We start from the raw sequence: 16,809 nt of genomic DNA on the forward strand, positions 1-16,809 counted from the left end.
TAATAATATAAATAATAAAGAACTATTATTTAAAAATTGGAGTAGAATTGAAACCAGTACCTTAAGTGATCCTTTTAAAGCATGTTTAGAAATATGGCTTAAATGGCAGAGGACAAGTGGGATAAAGGTATCCAGGCTATCAACGTTACATGTATTGAATATAGGGGATGACGTTAATCTAAGTGGAATTATTAAAATATTAAATAGTAAAGGAATAACGAGAATTGAGCAATTATATGAGAAAGATGGAAGAGTTAGTAGAACTAGATTGGAATGGTGGATTGGCAAACAGAAATGGTTGCAGATCAATGCAATATGTACATACTTAAACAAAAGTGAGAATAAAGAAGCCTTCTTACGGGAAGAAAATAGTGTAGAAAAAATAATAAGTGAAAAGACAAATGAAAGTAAAGCACAAGCCGGTAGTATATATAGAATGCTATTGCAAATGGAAGAAGAAGTAACAAAAAGTTTAACAAGATGTTGGCAGGATGATTTACAAATAGATGAAAGAGAAATGAAAGAAATAATAGAAAATATATACAAGATTAAAAATACGAGAGTTAGAGAGATGAGAAGAAAAATCTTACATAAATGGTACTATACACCTGTGCAAATTGCACACTTCCAGGGGAAAGAGAAGGGTAAATGTTGGCACGGATGCCAGAAAAAAGGGATTTTTATGCATATGATTTGGGAGTGTGCAGAAATTCAGAAATTCTGGAATGTAGTCCAGAATGAAATTAATAAAATGTTAAACATTAATTGGATTATTACAAAAGAAATAGCAATTTGAATCAAATATAGAGAACTAGGAGAATTTAAGGAAATTAAAACCGCAGCATTGGAAAGTGCTCAAGCGGTGATGGTATTAGGTTGGAAAGATTCTACAAAATGGACACTACAAAATTGGTACTGGTATATGGTGGATCACATACATTTTGAAATTATGGAAATAAGATTAAATAATTTTGATAAGAATAAATTGGAGAAGCTGATGGTGCGATGGAACAAGGTAAAAGATTATATGTTAAGTAGAATATGTGATGTAAATATGAAAAATAAATTGCAATCACTCTTTTAATAATACTTGATCAAGATAGAGCCAAAGAATAATAGATAAACAATTAATTTTTTTTGAATCCTCCTGTATGGGTGGTGGGGGTGATGGGGTGTGTGTTGTTGTTAGGTGATGGGCACATGCACTGTGCACTGTTATATGTTTGTTTTATGTAAACTTTTAAAAATCAATAAAAATTTATTTAAAAAAAATAAAAATAAACAGTATGCATGCATTTTATTATGTCAAACAGTTCAGAACATGTTAAAACATGTTGCCTTACAACTATTATTGCACAGCCACATGTACAAGGAAGCCACTTTAGTGTAGTGATTAAGGCACCAGGCTAGAAACCAGGAGTCTGTGAGTTCAAGTCTCACTTTAAACATGAAAGCTAGCTGGATGACTTTGAGCCAGTCACTCGCTCTTAGCACAACCCTGACAGAGGTTGTTGTGGGGGGAGGAGAGGAAGAAGTATTATGTATGTTCACTACATTGTGTTACTTGTAAATAATAAAAAAGGGATAAAAATCTAATTGATAAATAAAATAAGGAAACTGAGATGAAATTGACAAGACTGTCAATCTGATCTTCAGCGATACCCCAGTCCATGATCAAGGAGAAATTTCTTCTTGCTCTTACACGTGAAATGGAGAGCGATGAAAATGGAATTATAGTTACTGAAGTATTGTCTTTTTAAAATCCATTTATCTTTTTTTATTGAAATAGTTTACAAATTTTGTCAAATAAACAAAGGATTAATAAACATTTGCCATCTTGTTTCTGATACATGCCTGGTAAAACCTCTACTCTTTCAGCCACTATTGTGACTTTGGAAGATCTGGGGAAAATGTTTGGCTGGAAGACTGATGACACAATATCATGCTGCCTTCACAGTTCTCAGTAGAAATTTTGGCATAGAAGAAATGTTAGCTTAATAGCCTGTCAGTTTTAACACAAACACCTGCACCATAAATGTGGAAGACAAAGGACTGATGTACCACAAAGTCTCCATTTAGGAATTCTTAAAACAAAAGGTTTGGGGTTTTTTGGTGGCTTTTCAAATTCATTCATAGAACATTCTAAAATTGATATTTTCATTGCTAGGCATCACAAAATCTTCACACTTGTGGGTTGCTATTTAAAATCAGATGGGATGATTTGATTTTGATCCTAAAATAAATTGAGGTCTTTATTAACACTTCAAAGGTTTTTATTCATCTTCTTCCTGACATTTGAAATTCACTTCCCTAAATATCTGAGGAACTATAGATGTTGAGACTCTAGTGTAGGAAGAAATGTCCTTCTGGGTTCAGTTCCAAGTGGGGAAAAGACACTGGATTCATGGAAGTTGCTTGGAAAGAAGGTTGGTTGGTTGGTTGGTTGGTTGGTTGGTTGGTTGGTTGGTTGGTTGGTTGGTTGGTTGGTTGGTTGGTTGGTTTATTCATTCATTCATTTGTTCATTTATTTATTGGATTTATATGCCACTCTTTCTGAAGACTTGGGGCTCTCAGTTTAATGGTGGATAGCAGGACTACATGGTCTGAGGTTCCATGGAAAGGGGGAATCACATGCTTTGAAGATGTTGAAGAAGAGAAGGGCATTGGTGAGAGTTCCTGAGTTTTTATATCCTCTGTTGGGCCACACCCCAGAGTTTCCTGTACTCTGATTGGTGGCCAGACTTCCATGGGGCCATACAAGGGCAACTCTGTAGGCTGTGTTTTTGAGTTAAAGTTTGGCTCAGCCTTGCTGTATGATGGTTTAACGAAAGGGCTCTGTCCTAATATGGCTCTGTCTGAAGGAGGTAGATCTTTGTTATGTAGAACAGACTGGTCCAGGCTATTAAAAAGGTGTGTGTGGGGGGGGGAGGCTGTGTTTCTGTTTCTGTGAGTTTCTACTTCTCTTTTAGCGGAAATAGTCTGCCTTTTAAATATATCCTAAAGTACAGTCATACCTCGTCTTACGAACCTAATTGGTTCCAGGGGGAGGTTCGTAAGACGAAAGGTTCGTAAGACGAAACATTGTTTCCCATAGGAAACAATGTAAAGTCAATTAATCCGTGCAACCCAAAAAACCCGGCGTTCGGCGACTACTGGGAAGTCGCGCGGCTATTTTAAAAGCTGACAGCCGGGCTGGGGGGCTTCCCAGCAACCTCCCGAACCCGGAAGTTCGGCAAAAGTTCGGGGCTCAGGAAGTTGCTGGGAAGCCCCCCAGCCCGGCTGTGACCTTTTAAAACAGCCGGGCGGCTTCCCAGCAGCTTCCCGAAGCCGAACGCCAAACCCGAACGCCAAACCCGAACTTCCGCGTTCGGCGTTTGGCGACTGCTGGGAAGCCGTGGGGCTGTTTTAAAAGGTGACAGCCGGGCTGGGGGGCTTCCCAGCAACCTCCCGAACCCGGAAGTTCGGCAAAAGTTCGGGGTTCAGGAAGTTGCTGGGAAGCCCCCCAGCCCGGCTGTGACCTTTTAAAACAGCCGGGCGGCTTCCCAGCAGCTTCCCGAAGCCGAACGCCAAACCCGAACGCCAAACCCGAACTTCCGCGTTCGGCGTTTGGCGACTGCTGGGAAGCCGTGGGGCTGTTTTAAAAGGTGACAGCCGGGCTGGGGGGCTTCCCAGCAACCTCCCGAACCAAACCCGGGGTTCAGAAAAATTTTGCCTCTTCTTACGAACTTTTTTCGAGTTATGAACCGGCGTTCGGGAGGCTGCTGGGAAGCCCCGCCGCCCGGCTGTCACCTTTTAAAACAGCTGCGCGGCTTCCCAGCAGTCTCCGAACGCCGGTTTGTAACTCGAAAAAAGTTCGTAAGAAGAGGCAAAAATTTTCTGAACCCCGGGTTCGTATCATGAGTTGTTCATAAGACGAGGGGTTCGTATCTTGAGGTACCACTGTATTTCATTCCTCTAGGAGTGGGTGGATGCTAACTTCCTTCACTAGAAAGAGTGCAAAGAAGAGCAACAAAGATAATTAGGAGCCTGGAAGCTAAAACATACAAAGAACAGTTTCAGGAATTGAGTAGGTCTAGTTTAATGAAAAGAACGACTAAGGGTGACATGATAGTGTTACGGTATCTAAGGGGCTGCCATAAAGAAGAGGGCAAACCTATTCTCCTAAGCATCTGAAGGCAGAAATAGCACTGGATGGAAATTAATCAAGGAAAGATCCAACCTAGAACTAAGAAATTTCCTTATAGCTAGAACAATGAATCAGGGGAATGGCTTGCCTCCAAAAGTTACCAGTGCTCCAACACTGGATGTTTTAAAGAAGACACTGGACAACCATTTGTCTGAACTAGTATAAACCAGGGTCTCCTGCTTGAGCAGAGGTTGAATTAGAACACCTCTATGGTTCCTTCCAACTTTTGTTATTCTGTTATCTCTGCTCCTCTGGTGTGCCGGGCCCCATCCATTACAGAATGTCATCATTCTGAGGCAATTGACCTTGTGGGGGGAGAGGTTACTAGTGAGGTTGGCCCATGAATGTATGGATGGCTGCAATCAGTTCCCTCTAATTTTTTTGGGGGGTGGGCGGAAAAGTATAGTGTCTGAGCAGCAGTCCCTTCGGGACTGGGCGGCACAGAAATAATAAATAAATAAACAAACAAATAAAAAACCCACCCTGTTTTGCCTCAGAGAATTTCAAAATAAAATACTGTTCTGTGTGTCTTTTACAGTGAACTCATAATAGGGCAACTCTATCAATATCAAAATGCCACTTAAATAGTTGAGCTAGTTTCAAACTAGATTTTTATTTTCTTTCTCTCTTCCTTACTCCCATTCTTTTTCTTTTTCTTTTCCTTCCTCTCTTTTTTCTATCTGTTTCTCTCTCTTCCTCTCCTTCCCTCTCACTCTTTCCCTCTCGGCTTCTGGGCAGGTTTGGAAAACTCTGAGTTGATGATGATTTGTAAGTGAGCGATTGCTCACTGCTCATCTTAGAGGGAACTATGGCTGCAATTATTTTAAATTGAAAAGTTTTTATATTTATCCATGTTTATTTTTGTTGTGAGCCGCCCCGGGTCCCAGGGAGTTGGGCAGCATAGAAATGTAATTAAATAAATACATGAATAAATGAAATAAATAAATCACAGGAGAACCACGAAGCATACCTACTTTGTTGCAATTCCCACCCTCTGGAATAATCTTCTCCAAAAGGTTTTTATGGTTCACCTTTAGGTAAGACTAAAACATTTGAAGACCTGGTTCTTCTCCCATGTCTTGTGGACTGGGTGAATCTGGAGCCTTCTTTTGTTCTTTTGCTTGTCTAGTTTTGATTTCTTTTTAATCTTGTTTTGAACAATTTGCTTGTCAATTGTACGCTGTTACAGATCTATTTCCAATAAGTTATCTATCTATCTATCTATCTATCTATCTATCTATCTATCTATCTATCTATCTCAGTGGCATCAAGAGCATCAAATTGCATTTTTTACATAGCCATCTTGCTAACTTCTTGGTGCTGAGTGATGAGCAGGGAGTGTGATTCCAAGATTTGAAGGTTATGGAGGCATGGTATCAAGGTAGATGGGATGTACATATGATGGCTGACTATCTTTGAAGCATCAAGGGAGAACGTCCACAGATCAAACACTCCAAAAAAAGCTATAAGCGAAATTTTTTACCTTAATATGTATAATTACCGTCCGATTAAAAAAAACCAACTACTATTTGCACGAACACAATTTAACTTGCAGTAACTATTATAGCCTTTGTATGAATAAAATTATTCTTTGTAAATAGTATATTTGGTAAGTTTTTCCTTTTCTTTCCATGCACAATGTGTATTAGTTTTGAGGGTATCCCGTAGCTTTAAAAGTTGACGTGATAGACAAAAACAGTGGTTATTTTTGGATTCAGAGGCCAAATTTAGTGGAAAATAAGTCACAGGTTTAAGACAGAATTGCTGTTCCCCAGTGATATTTATATAATTTATATGTAACATACTCTCGTGTATGTGTGTGTTCTGACGTCACACACTGCGACCGCTGAGGCGAGGTTGTTTTTCTCTCTCCCCCCCCCCCCCAAATCTGGGAAAGCCAAGGAGAAGCCATAACTTCCGGGTTCCCATCGATGACGTTTTGTTTGAGAAGCGTGGCACGAGGGGCGGAGAGCCAGAGGGAGAGGCTGCGGAGGAAAGGCGGGCCTTTTTGCCAGGTGGCGCCGATGCTGAATGGAGCTCTGGGCGGAGTTGAAGAAGCCGAGGGGGCGTGGCTTTCGCGAAGGCATGTGCTGCGGTAGGGGGGGCCAAGCTGTATTTCTTACCCTTCGCTTTCTAACGCGCGCTCCTTCCCAGGCGGGCCCGTCGGACAGAGGTGGGCTGCGGCAGATGAATCCGGGGCGGGTGGACTCATCTCTTCGGTGCTTTCTCAGGCTTAGGCGGTGGGAGTCCCTGGCCTTGCCACCTGTTGGGACGGAGCGGAGGTGCAAGGAAGCGGGCGGGCGAGCCGAGGGGTTCTTGCGGCTCCTCTAGACCTGGAGCGCGTTTGGTGCTTCCTTTGAGGACAAAGCCAGTGGCGAGGTTTCTAAATATTTTGCAAGGGAGCCTCTTTGGAGTTAGTAGAGCCTTCTCCGCTGGCGAAATACCGCAGGCGCCGCGCTGCCCAGTTCTTACTACTCCCCGCCCGGCGAGGGATGAGTTGTGCCTGGAGTTTGCACAGTTTCATCGTGCGCTGGCAAAGGGCGGGATCTAAGTTTGGGTTTTGTCAGGGGCTTCGCCGCTGTCTCGCTTTCTCTAAACCTAGATAGATAGATGATAGATAGATAGATAGATAGATAGATAGATAGATAGATAGATAGATAGATAGATAGATACTGAAGATAGATAGATACTGTAGATAGATAGATAGATAGATAGATAGATAGATAGATAGATAGATAGATAGATAGATAGATAGATAGATACTGAAGATAGATAGATAGATACTATAGATAGATAGATAGATAGATACTGAAGATAGATAGATACGATAGATAGATAGATAGATACTATAGATAGATAGATAGATAGATAGATAGATACTGTAGGTAGATAGATAGATAGACAGACAGACAGCTTCTATTTTTCTCCCCTCCCCCCCTTAAAATTTAAAGGCAAAAATAGATCTTAAGGCTGCTTTCCCCAGGCTGATGTGCCCTAGATGTTCTGGCCTATTGTGTTGGAGCGAGGGTGGTGTTGGGTTGGACTAGATGACCTACAAGGTCCCTTCCAACTCTAAGAAATAAGGAAGGAGGGAGAGAGAGAGAGAGCTTTTCTGATTGGGACCTACTGTAATTCCAAGATCATTTATCCTCAAATATCATGAGTCTTGATTATGAAAAGTAAGTGGGGAAATAGTAAGAACATACCTATATGCCAATACAAGTTCAGAGAGGGAGGGAGCAACGGACGAAGGAAGAGAGGAAAAAAGGAAGGGAGGAAGGGAAAGAAAGAAAATTTCCCATATTCTCCACGGCACTGGGCTCTGAAGGCAGCAGCCCGGGGAAGACAGCGCGATCCTAACGATTGGGGAGTGATTGCCTAGAGCTGCTTAGCTCTTCTCACATTTTGCCTCAGTGTCAGCGCCAGTCTAAAAGTAGCATTTTTAAATCACGGCACTGCCTGTTCCTGATGGGATGCTGTTTCATCGAACTGCTTTGAGGTTCTGATATACGGAGCCAATAATAGTACACGGGGGAAGTGTTTTATTAATTGCAATAAAAAATTTGAGAAAAAGAAAATGACTTGCATCCAGTGTGATCCAGCATGAAACAGCAGAACTAGACAGAAGTTTTTAAAAAAGGGCCTCTGGATAATCCCAGTGCTGTTACCCAATTTCAGAAGCTTTTCCCCTGACAAATCTGGTTGTTTCAGTCATATTTATGTACTACAAAACATCCACAATACTGTTGAGAAAACATCTTGACATTGACAAGTGAATGAGCTATAGTATGCTGTTTAATAATTTGATACTGGATGCTTTGGCTTCTTTTCCTGGAGAGTTTTTGCTTTAAATGCTATATTTTTAAAAAAAAACCAGTATACCAGAAATTTATTGACATTTATAGAACCATGAGTAATGTATAGATAAACATGCAGACTTAACATTTCTATAATAGTTCGGAGCATATTAACATAAGCTTATCCTGTCCTGTACATTGTTGTCTGTTTGAATTAAATTCATCCACTTTTTGTCCATGCTTTGCCTTTTGCATAATTTCCTTGAAGTTATAGCACTTTTAGTTAAGGTCCATTTTATTATTTTATATGTAGTTACTTTGCTATCAGAAGCATGATGAACTTCGAAGGTGTTTTTAAAGCTTTCTGATGCCGTATTACTTTGCAATGTATGTTAAAGTTCTGAAAAATAAAGGTGTGATACAAATCTAATACATAATTTTCTGACTGTATTGGCCATCTAAATGCAGCATTAAATTCTGCATTGGGATTAATGCTTATCCTGGTGATCTAACAGTACAGAATATTTTTCAGTATTTGTACATACTGAAATATAATCTGAATCTCCCCCAATGCTTTCTTTGCTGCAGCTGGAAAAGGCTGTTGGGACTGGAAATTCCTGCAAGATACTTACCGGTATATTTGTTTGGTGTGTTGTGCTGATAACTAGCTCAAATTGCTAATCTACTTAGAAAATGTTTGAACTGCTAGTAACTGCTGACATAAGCTATCCATTCAGCTATCTAAATTGCAGTACAGATTGAATCTATATAAAGAGTGATGTTTGGACTCATGGCAAATCTGTATGTAGCATAGCAAAGCAAGTGTTCCTGTGTTAACTGGGCACAAAGAGCATACAACTGTATCTTTACAATGGGCTGTTATCTGCCTGTTTTATCATTTGGGCCAGTTCTTAACCAAATCCTGGCTGTTTCAGTTTTAGGATTCAAGGACAAGGCATGTTGGTTGCCTCTAGAAGAATTTCTGAGTATTGGATCAGTTGTGATTTTCTTAACAGTACATGGGTTTCTCTGAATTATTTAGTGACAGAAACAAGTATATACTGTATAGTGTTTGCTATTCGATTGTGATATGCTTGAGGCCGGATTCCATGTGTTGGATCAGTAACATGTAATGTTAATAAGTTAAATCATCCTGTACTGTATTTCTAAGTTGTCATTTTGTAAGGCAGGAGTAGGCAAAGGTGGCCCCTCTATGACTTGTGGACTTCAATTCCCAGAATTCCTGAGCCAATCATGCTAGCTCAGGAATTCTGGGAGTTGAAGTCCACGTCATAGAAGAGCCAACATTTTATAAGGGATCTACTGTAGATTCTTAATATTCTAAAGGTGCCTATCAGCTTGCAAAATTAGGCATTTTTGCTCTCTTTTGTTCTGTCTGAAAGGCACAAAAATAGTGTTGTTGTTTTTTTAAAAAAAGCATTCTGTATTGCAATAACATAAAGTCCTTTTCTTAAAAACTGATAAATAGTCTTAATGTTTCCTTTCTACTTTTTATTTCAGGCTTTAAAATATTCAGGAATTCTATCAGGCATTCAAAACATCATGCTGTTGCTTGTGATTAATTCTTCTTCTTTTTTTGCTTCTTTCTATCCAGTCTTGGTCTCACAAGAACTGAGCAGCTGATTGTATAACTTTTGAAGACATGCTGTCCTCATTACACCCTCTTTGCTGAGAATATGGGTCACAAGGTAAGAAAAAAGGGAGAGCTTCCCCTTTTTTAAATATAGTATCTTTGCAATACTTCATTTAAAGTCGAAAACATTGGCTTGGAAGACACATTCAAATATTTTAACTATTTAAAATATTCTATGAAGCCCAGAACAAATGCAATGATAATCTGCAGATGGAACATCTATGAAAGTTGAATAATGGCTATGACATTTCACTGAATGTGACTATGGAATTGCAACATTTAGTAAAAAGGATTCTTCCCCCTGCCTGCCCCAAAATGGAAATCTTTCACACAGAGATATGCATCCAATGGGGTGATCTGTCCCATGACAATAATCAAATTGTTAAGAATCTTTTGAAATTACTAAAATATGAGTGAAGTTTTAAAAAAACTTCAAATGACAGGCCTTGAATGAGTGAACATTATATCTGTCTCCCATTTCTCAAGGTGAAATTCCATTTATTTATTTATTTATTTATTCATTCATTCATTCATTCATTCATTCATTCATTCATTTATTAGATTTGTATGCCGCCCCTCTCCGTAGACTCGGGGCGGCTCACAACATACTATAGAACAATTCACAACAAATCTAATAAATTTAAAAAACATTAAAAGACTCCATTATTAAACCACAGACATACCATACATAAATTGTATAGGCCCGGGGGAGGGGGGAATGCCTCAATTCCCCCATGCCTGACGGCAGAGGTGAGTTTTAAGGAGTTTACGGAAAGCAAGGAGGGTGGGGGCAGTTCTAATCTCCGGGGGGAGCTGGTTCCAGAGAGTCGGGGCCACCACTCAGAAGGCTCTTCCCCTGGGACCCACTAGATGACGTTTAGTCGACGGGATCCGGAGAAGGCCAACTCTGTGGGACCTAATCGGTCGCTGGGATTCGTGCGGTGGGGATGGCTTGAAACTAGAGAATGTTCTCATTGTGATCCTATATTGGCTACTGTTCTGTTGGCACCTACCAACTGCATCTGCTTTTAGAAGAATTAATCTATTAGCTTAGTAATCACAATTATTAAAGCATCTCTCTTGTTTTTGTCACCTCTGTAATAGTTTCTTGCAGTTAATAAATGGGTGTCATAGTTATTTCTTGTAATTAATAATAAATGTATGTCTCTTATTATTTGTGTATACATCAGTTGGATTTTCAAAACTGTCAATCTATACTACTCTGAGCAACATGTAATGTTAAATAATATGATAATATAATCAATAAAAACCAAGTTATCTTGAAAAAAGCAATAAAAATATAATTCTCAACTTCCATATTCCCCATAAAGACTGGTCCAGGGGTGAAATGCTCCTGGTTCGCTTGTGGCTGTCAGTCATCAGAGAGCCAGTCATGAAAGGAGGATGAGGCTCCGCCCACCTGCCCGGACACCACCATTTGGGTTCTTTTACCCTCTGCGTGCACAAAGCATTTTGTGACCAGCTCTCCGATATGACTGACAGGCACGAGTGAAACGGGAACATTTCACTTCTGGACTGGTCATGTTTCCTAACCCAGGCCTTTGGGGATGAGCCAGGTCTTCAATGCTCACTTTAAAAAAAGGTCAGGGTAGAGGCCATTCAAACTGTTCCAAGAACAAGGTGGTTATGTGTGTAATTCTTTTTATGTCCTAAGATACTTTTGGGGTTCTCTGGGAATTTCATGAGAATAAAGAAACCCTTTTTAATATACACTTAGTCCTCAACTTATGACCCCCAATTGAGCCCAAAATTCCCATTGCTGAGCAAGGCAGTTGTTGAGTGAGCTGCATCTCATTTTACGACCTTTTTTTTTGGCAGTTGTTAAGGGGATCACTGCTGTTGTTAAGGGAATTGTGCAGTTGTTAAGGAAATCTGGCTTCCCCCATTGACTTTGCTGGTCAGAAGCCGGCTGTAAAAGTTGCAAGGAGTGATCACATGACCCTGGGATCGTGCAATGGTCATAAATAAATGCCAGTTGCCAAGTGCCTGAATTTTGATCACTTAACCATGGGGATGCTGCAACTGTTGTGTGAAAAACGGCTCTAAGTTACCTTTTCTCTCTTTTTTTTAATAAATACTTTATTAATTATTTACATTAAAACAAAGGATAAACAAAACAACAACACAACATTACAAAGTACATAAAATTACATACTTATTTATGCATAGAAATATATATATATAAAAAAGGAAGAACAACATATATACAGGACAAAATAAAGCTTTATGCTTTATACATAGGTTGTTTTTGGTATCAGAGCTTAATACTTACACCTGCTAGGTTGCAGGATAATTGATTTTTGCAGCTTGTTCATTTATAACAATATTTTTTTTCTTGTTTATTATTACACATACATCTTATTAACTTATCCATTAACAAATCCATTTCTATGTGATTACTTTCATTTCCTCTATATTCCTCCCCCCCCACGGTATAATTGTGCCTTGCAATAACAGTATTTCTTTTTAACAACAGTTGATTTTTCTTTCTTAAATTAGTAACTTTAATAACTTTATCATGATTCTCATTTTTCTTTTCTTTTATTTCATTTTATTTTTAGTAACCCAGATATACCACCTGTCCCAAGTATTGTGAACTTCTGTAATATCTTTGTCCTGTAGTTCATATGTAAGTTTTGTCATTTCCACTACCTCATATGTCTTTGTTATTAAATTAAACAATGTCGGGACGGTTTCCAGTTTCCATGTTTGAGCGTATATAATTCTTGCTGCGGTCGTTATGTGTAGAATCAGATGTCTATCATTTATTGTAACTTTATGCCTAATTATCCCAAGAAGGAAGAGTTCCGGTTTTAGTGGTATTTTTTCTCCTATAATTTCCTCCATCATAAGTTACCTTTTCTCAGTGGTGTTATAATTGAACTGTCTCAAAATGAATGGCTGTAAGTCAAGGACTACTTGTGGGGCCCTTTCTTGCTCTATTGCTATTGCTTCTGGTGAACCTATGGAATGGGTGCATGGGTGCCACAGGTGGCACACAAAGTTCTATTGGAGGGCATGCAAAACTTTGCCATATTTTCAACCTTGGGTAAGGCTGTTTCGTCCGCTGGACGCTTCCGAGAAGCTTCCCAGAAGCCCTGGAGGCAAAAAAAAATCCCCAATGGAGAAACCGGAAGTTCAAGAAAATACACTTCCGGTTTGCCATTGTGCTGTTTTTTGCACACCGGAGGGTTCAGGGAAGCTTCCTGAAGCCCCGGATTGCAAAAAACAGCACAATGGGCAAATCAGAAGTGCGTTTTCCGAACTTCGCTTTGCCGTTGTGCTGTTTTTTGCACTCCGGAGCTTCAGAAACCTTCCCTGAACCCTCGGAGTGTAAAAAAACTGCACAACAGCAAACCGGAAGTGCAATTTCCTGAACTTTCAGTTTGCCCGTTTGGAGATTTTTTTCACCTACCAGGCTTCAGAAAGGCTTGTGTGCATGCTTAAGACCTTCCACCATTTTTGTAGCCCATCTTTGGACAAAATTGAACAGGTCCAAAGATGGGCTACAAGAATGGTGGAAGGTCTTAAGCATAAAACATATCAGGAAAGACTTCATGAACACAATCTGTATAGTCTGGAGGACAGAAGGAAAAGGGGGGACACGATCGAACCATTTAAATATGTTAAAGGGTTAAATAAGGTCCAGGAGGGAAGTGTTTTTAATAGGAAAGTGAACACAAGAACAAGGGGACACAATCTGAAGTTAGTTGGGGGAAAGATCAAAAGCAACATGAGAAAATATTATTTTACTGAAAGAGTAGTAGATCCTTGGAACAAACTTCCAGCAGACGTGGTAGATAAATCCACAGTAACTGAATTTAAACATGCCTGGGATAAACATATATCCATCCTAAGATGAAATACAGAAAATAGTATAAGGGCAGACTAGATGGACCATGAGGTCTTTTTCTGCCGTCAGACTTCTATGTTTCTATGCATGGGGGCGTAGCGCAAGGGGTGCACATATGTGAGAGGGCAGGGAACGGGTGTGGGCATATGCACGCATGCTAGCACACCCTCACACACCCCTTTTGGCACGTGAACCCAAAAAGGTTCACCATCACTGCTCTATTGTTGTAGTAGTTTAATGGTGAGTAGTTGAACACTAGTTGAAAAGCCAACAAGCCTTTCTTGCAACAAGAACTCCTTTGTGCCTAACTCATGTGTGGTTTCACGGTTACTTTTTCTTCATGGAACGGAATCAGAAATAAAGAGTCTACAGTGATAATGTGACTAACAGCAGGCTTTTCATTGTTAATATTATTATCCTAGAGAAAATTTGGTTTTTCTCTGTACTTTCATTCAAAACAGTTTCTCTCCTCCCACACACATCTGGTGTTTGTAGCAGTGAGGCCTGTTTTTCAGAAGCCAGTTTATTTTTGCATTGAGATAGTTGAGAGATCCTTGCTGCAAATCAGTGCTAAGAAAAGGACCCTTTATCAGATTATTTAAAGTAGTTTTAAACACAGGGGAGCCGGGAGAAAGGTTGAAAATCGTCTTGTATATTTTGATTGCATAATTTACACTTCAGTCCAACAGTGAAGTAAAGTTCAGTTTGCAAAATACAATCTTTCATATATTTTTTTGGTATATAAAATTATAACTATTTGTAATTTTAACAGAACACTATGGGTTGTATCATTGGCCAGAGGGAGTAGATGCTGATAGAAAAATCTTTGCAAGATAAGGTGTGAGAAAACGTGAGTAGAGAGGAGCCACTTGTTGCAATTTGTAGAGGATACAAGGAATGGTCTTGGAGGACCAAAGAGGGCCATCCAGACAACAATCGGAGATGAATGGCTTAAGTCCATTTCGACAAATTAATTTGAGAAAACATCTCAGCCAGGCCTCTTCCTAATTTACGTGATGATGAGGGAGGAAGAAAGCACATTCAAGATTCTTCTATTATCACTGTCCCACTAAAAGTAGTTTTAGCCTGGCACTGATTTCTTTGCCTGGTGTATCCTTTAGAACGGACAAGTATTTCATTCTGTTAAGGCACATCAAAGGTTCTTTCAGAGATTTCCCCCCAACATCATAATAAAACATTTGGTGCTCTGCCATAAGAATAAGGAAAAATTCTGTGGCCTCCAAAAGCTAACACACCCTTTTTTCAAATATATAAACATCATAAAACATTTTTGTTAGAACGTCAATGTTAATACTTCCTCTAGTTTGTTTGCATTTTGGTATGCAAAACCAGAGAAGTGCAATGGTAGTTCCTCTTCAGAGGACCAGACATTATACTATTCACAAAATGTAATATCTTTATTTTCTAATGACTTCAGGAATATGCCTTATAAAATACTGTGAGAAACAGTTTTAAAAGGTGAGACTTTTACCTATCTTAGGTTCTCTTAGTGCTTATTGCTGTTGCTTCAGTGCTGTTCCTAGCTTCCCTTATACAAAAGCTCCTTGATTGATCTGAGCCCTTTATCCCATTCTTATCTCACCTGGTTAGATTGGACAACTATATTGCTTGTCTTAGACAAATTGGGCTTCCATTGGTTACAAAGAAAAAGCAATAAGCAGTGAAATTAAAAGCAAGACGTTGTTTTTCAGGAGGCCATATTTGAATGCAAAGCACTTCACTAGAATGAAAAAAAGTGCAGCGTGTGAATTCTCTAAGTAAACTCTTTACATTGCATAAGATTATTGGGTCCTTTCTTGTTATTAGTGTCAATCTCTGCATCACCCAGCCATTTATATCTGAATCGTGTAAGACTTCAGAAACGACTTCAGAAACTTTTATTAATCATTGTGAATTGTGCTTCAAGACAAAAAATTATCTATGCATGTGTGTTTATTTCTTCTGGATATGTTCATCCATGTTTAAGAGTATCTTTGGACTACAGCTGAGACAATTCTCGGAGTATCTCAGGACCTTATTTATCATCTCCGTCTCCTTTCCAGTTATCAATTGTTTTTGACACATTCCATGTTTTTAATACAGTGGTACTTCTACTTAAGAAAGCCTCTACTTTTCTAGATAAGAACGAGGTGTTCAAGATTTTTTTGCCTCTTCTCAAGAACCATTTTCCACTTACAAACCCAAGCCTCTGAAACTATAACCAGAAAAGGCACGGAGAAGCCTCCATGGGGCCTCTAGGAATCTCCTGGGAGGAAACGGGGCTAGAAATGGCGGGGAGAAGCCTCCGTGGGGACTCTCTAGGAATTTCCTGGGCGGAAACAGGACCTGAAAGGGTGGGGAGAAGCCTCCGTGGGGACTCTCTAAGAATCTCCTGGGAGGAAACAGGGCAGGAAAAGGTGGGGAGAAGCCTCTGTGGGGCCTCTCTAGGAATCTCCCTGTGGTTTCCCCAATCGCACACATTATTTGCTTTTACATTGATTCCTATGGGGGAAATTGCTTCTTCTTATAAACTTTTTTACTTAAGAACCTGGTCCCGGAACTAATTAGAAGTACATAAGTAGAGGTACCACTGTATTCCCCTGAATTGCCACATAACTTTAGAGGATATCAGATCAAACTAGTTTATAAGTTGGGAATTGTAGTGAGAATACATCCAGCAGTTACCATTTTGGAGTGTCTGGGCTAACATAGCAATTATTTGAGTATAAGATCCATATAGTGATGGGCTCCTACAGGTATGGTCAGGTACACAGAACCGGTAGAAAACTTTTGGTCAGGTACGCAGAACCGGTAGAATAATTTTGAATTTTTTTCTTTTTTCCCCCTTCTAGGCTCTGGGTATGTTTTTCTTATCACAGTAAATGAAGTTGAATGTATATAATTTTAGAAGAGCTGTGCATGCATGTGTGTGTGTGTACATACACATACAGTTTATATAGTAGATAATGTACAGTATGTTTTTGTGTGCCTGTGTTTCATATGTACGTACACATATGGCATATATACTTAGAATTAAATAAGTAGTATATTTTGGATGTTCAGTAATAGTAAATAGATAGGGAAATTGTATCTCTTTGAGGCGAAGAAAGGCCAGCCCCCCGAACCCTCTCAAACCCTTGACGTGAGTGATGTCAAGTTGGCCACCTTTAAGCCAGTCATATGACCTTTAAGCCACCCCTAGGTCACATGATCACCAAGCCACTCCCACCTGATCACATGGCTGGCAAGCCACACCCACAAAATAAGCCACACCTACAATGTGATAGTAAAAATTTTT

The 16,809-nt window shown here is 39.6% G+C and overlaps 1 protein-coding gene across 4 annotated transcripts in view; it reads left to right on the top strand.

The window, feature by feature from the left end:
* The first annotated feature begins 6,116 nt into the window (after positions 1–6,116).
* Positions 6,117–16,809, top strand: part of C1H11orf24 (chromosome 1 C11orf24 homolog) — a 32,938-nt gene continuing 22,245 nt past the window's right edge. Inside the window, exons 1-3 of one of the 4 annotated variants that reach the window (XM_070765865.1) lie at positions 6,271–6,359; positions 9,599–9,692; positions 12,220–12,287. The gene's annotated coding sequence lies outside the window, so the exon portion shown is untranslated. Of the gene's footprint in view, positions 6,360–9,598; positions 9,693–12,219; positions 12,288–16,809 lie in introns of all 4 variants that reach the window. The other 3 variants (XM_070765857.1, XM_070765848.1, XM_070765873.1) reach the window with 3 other exon arrangements.

Source organism: Erythrolamprus reginae, chromosome 1, assembly GCF_031021105.1.
Source record: "Erythrolamprus reginae isolate rEryReg1 chromosome 1, rEryReg1.hap1, whole genome shotgun sequence".
Classification (NCBI taxonomy): domain Eukaryota; kingdom Metazoa; phylum Chordata; class Lepidosauria; order Squamata; family Dipsadidae; genus Erythrolamprus; species Erythrolamprus reginae.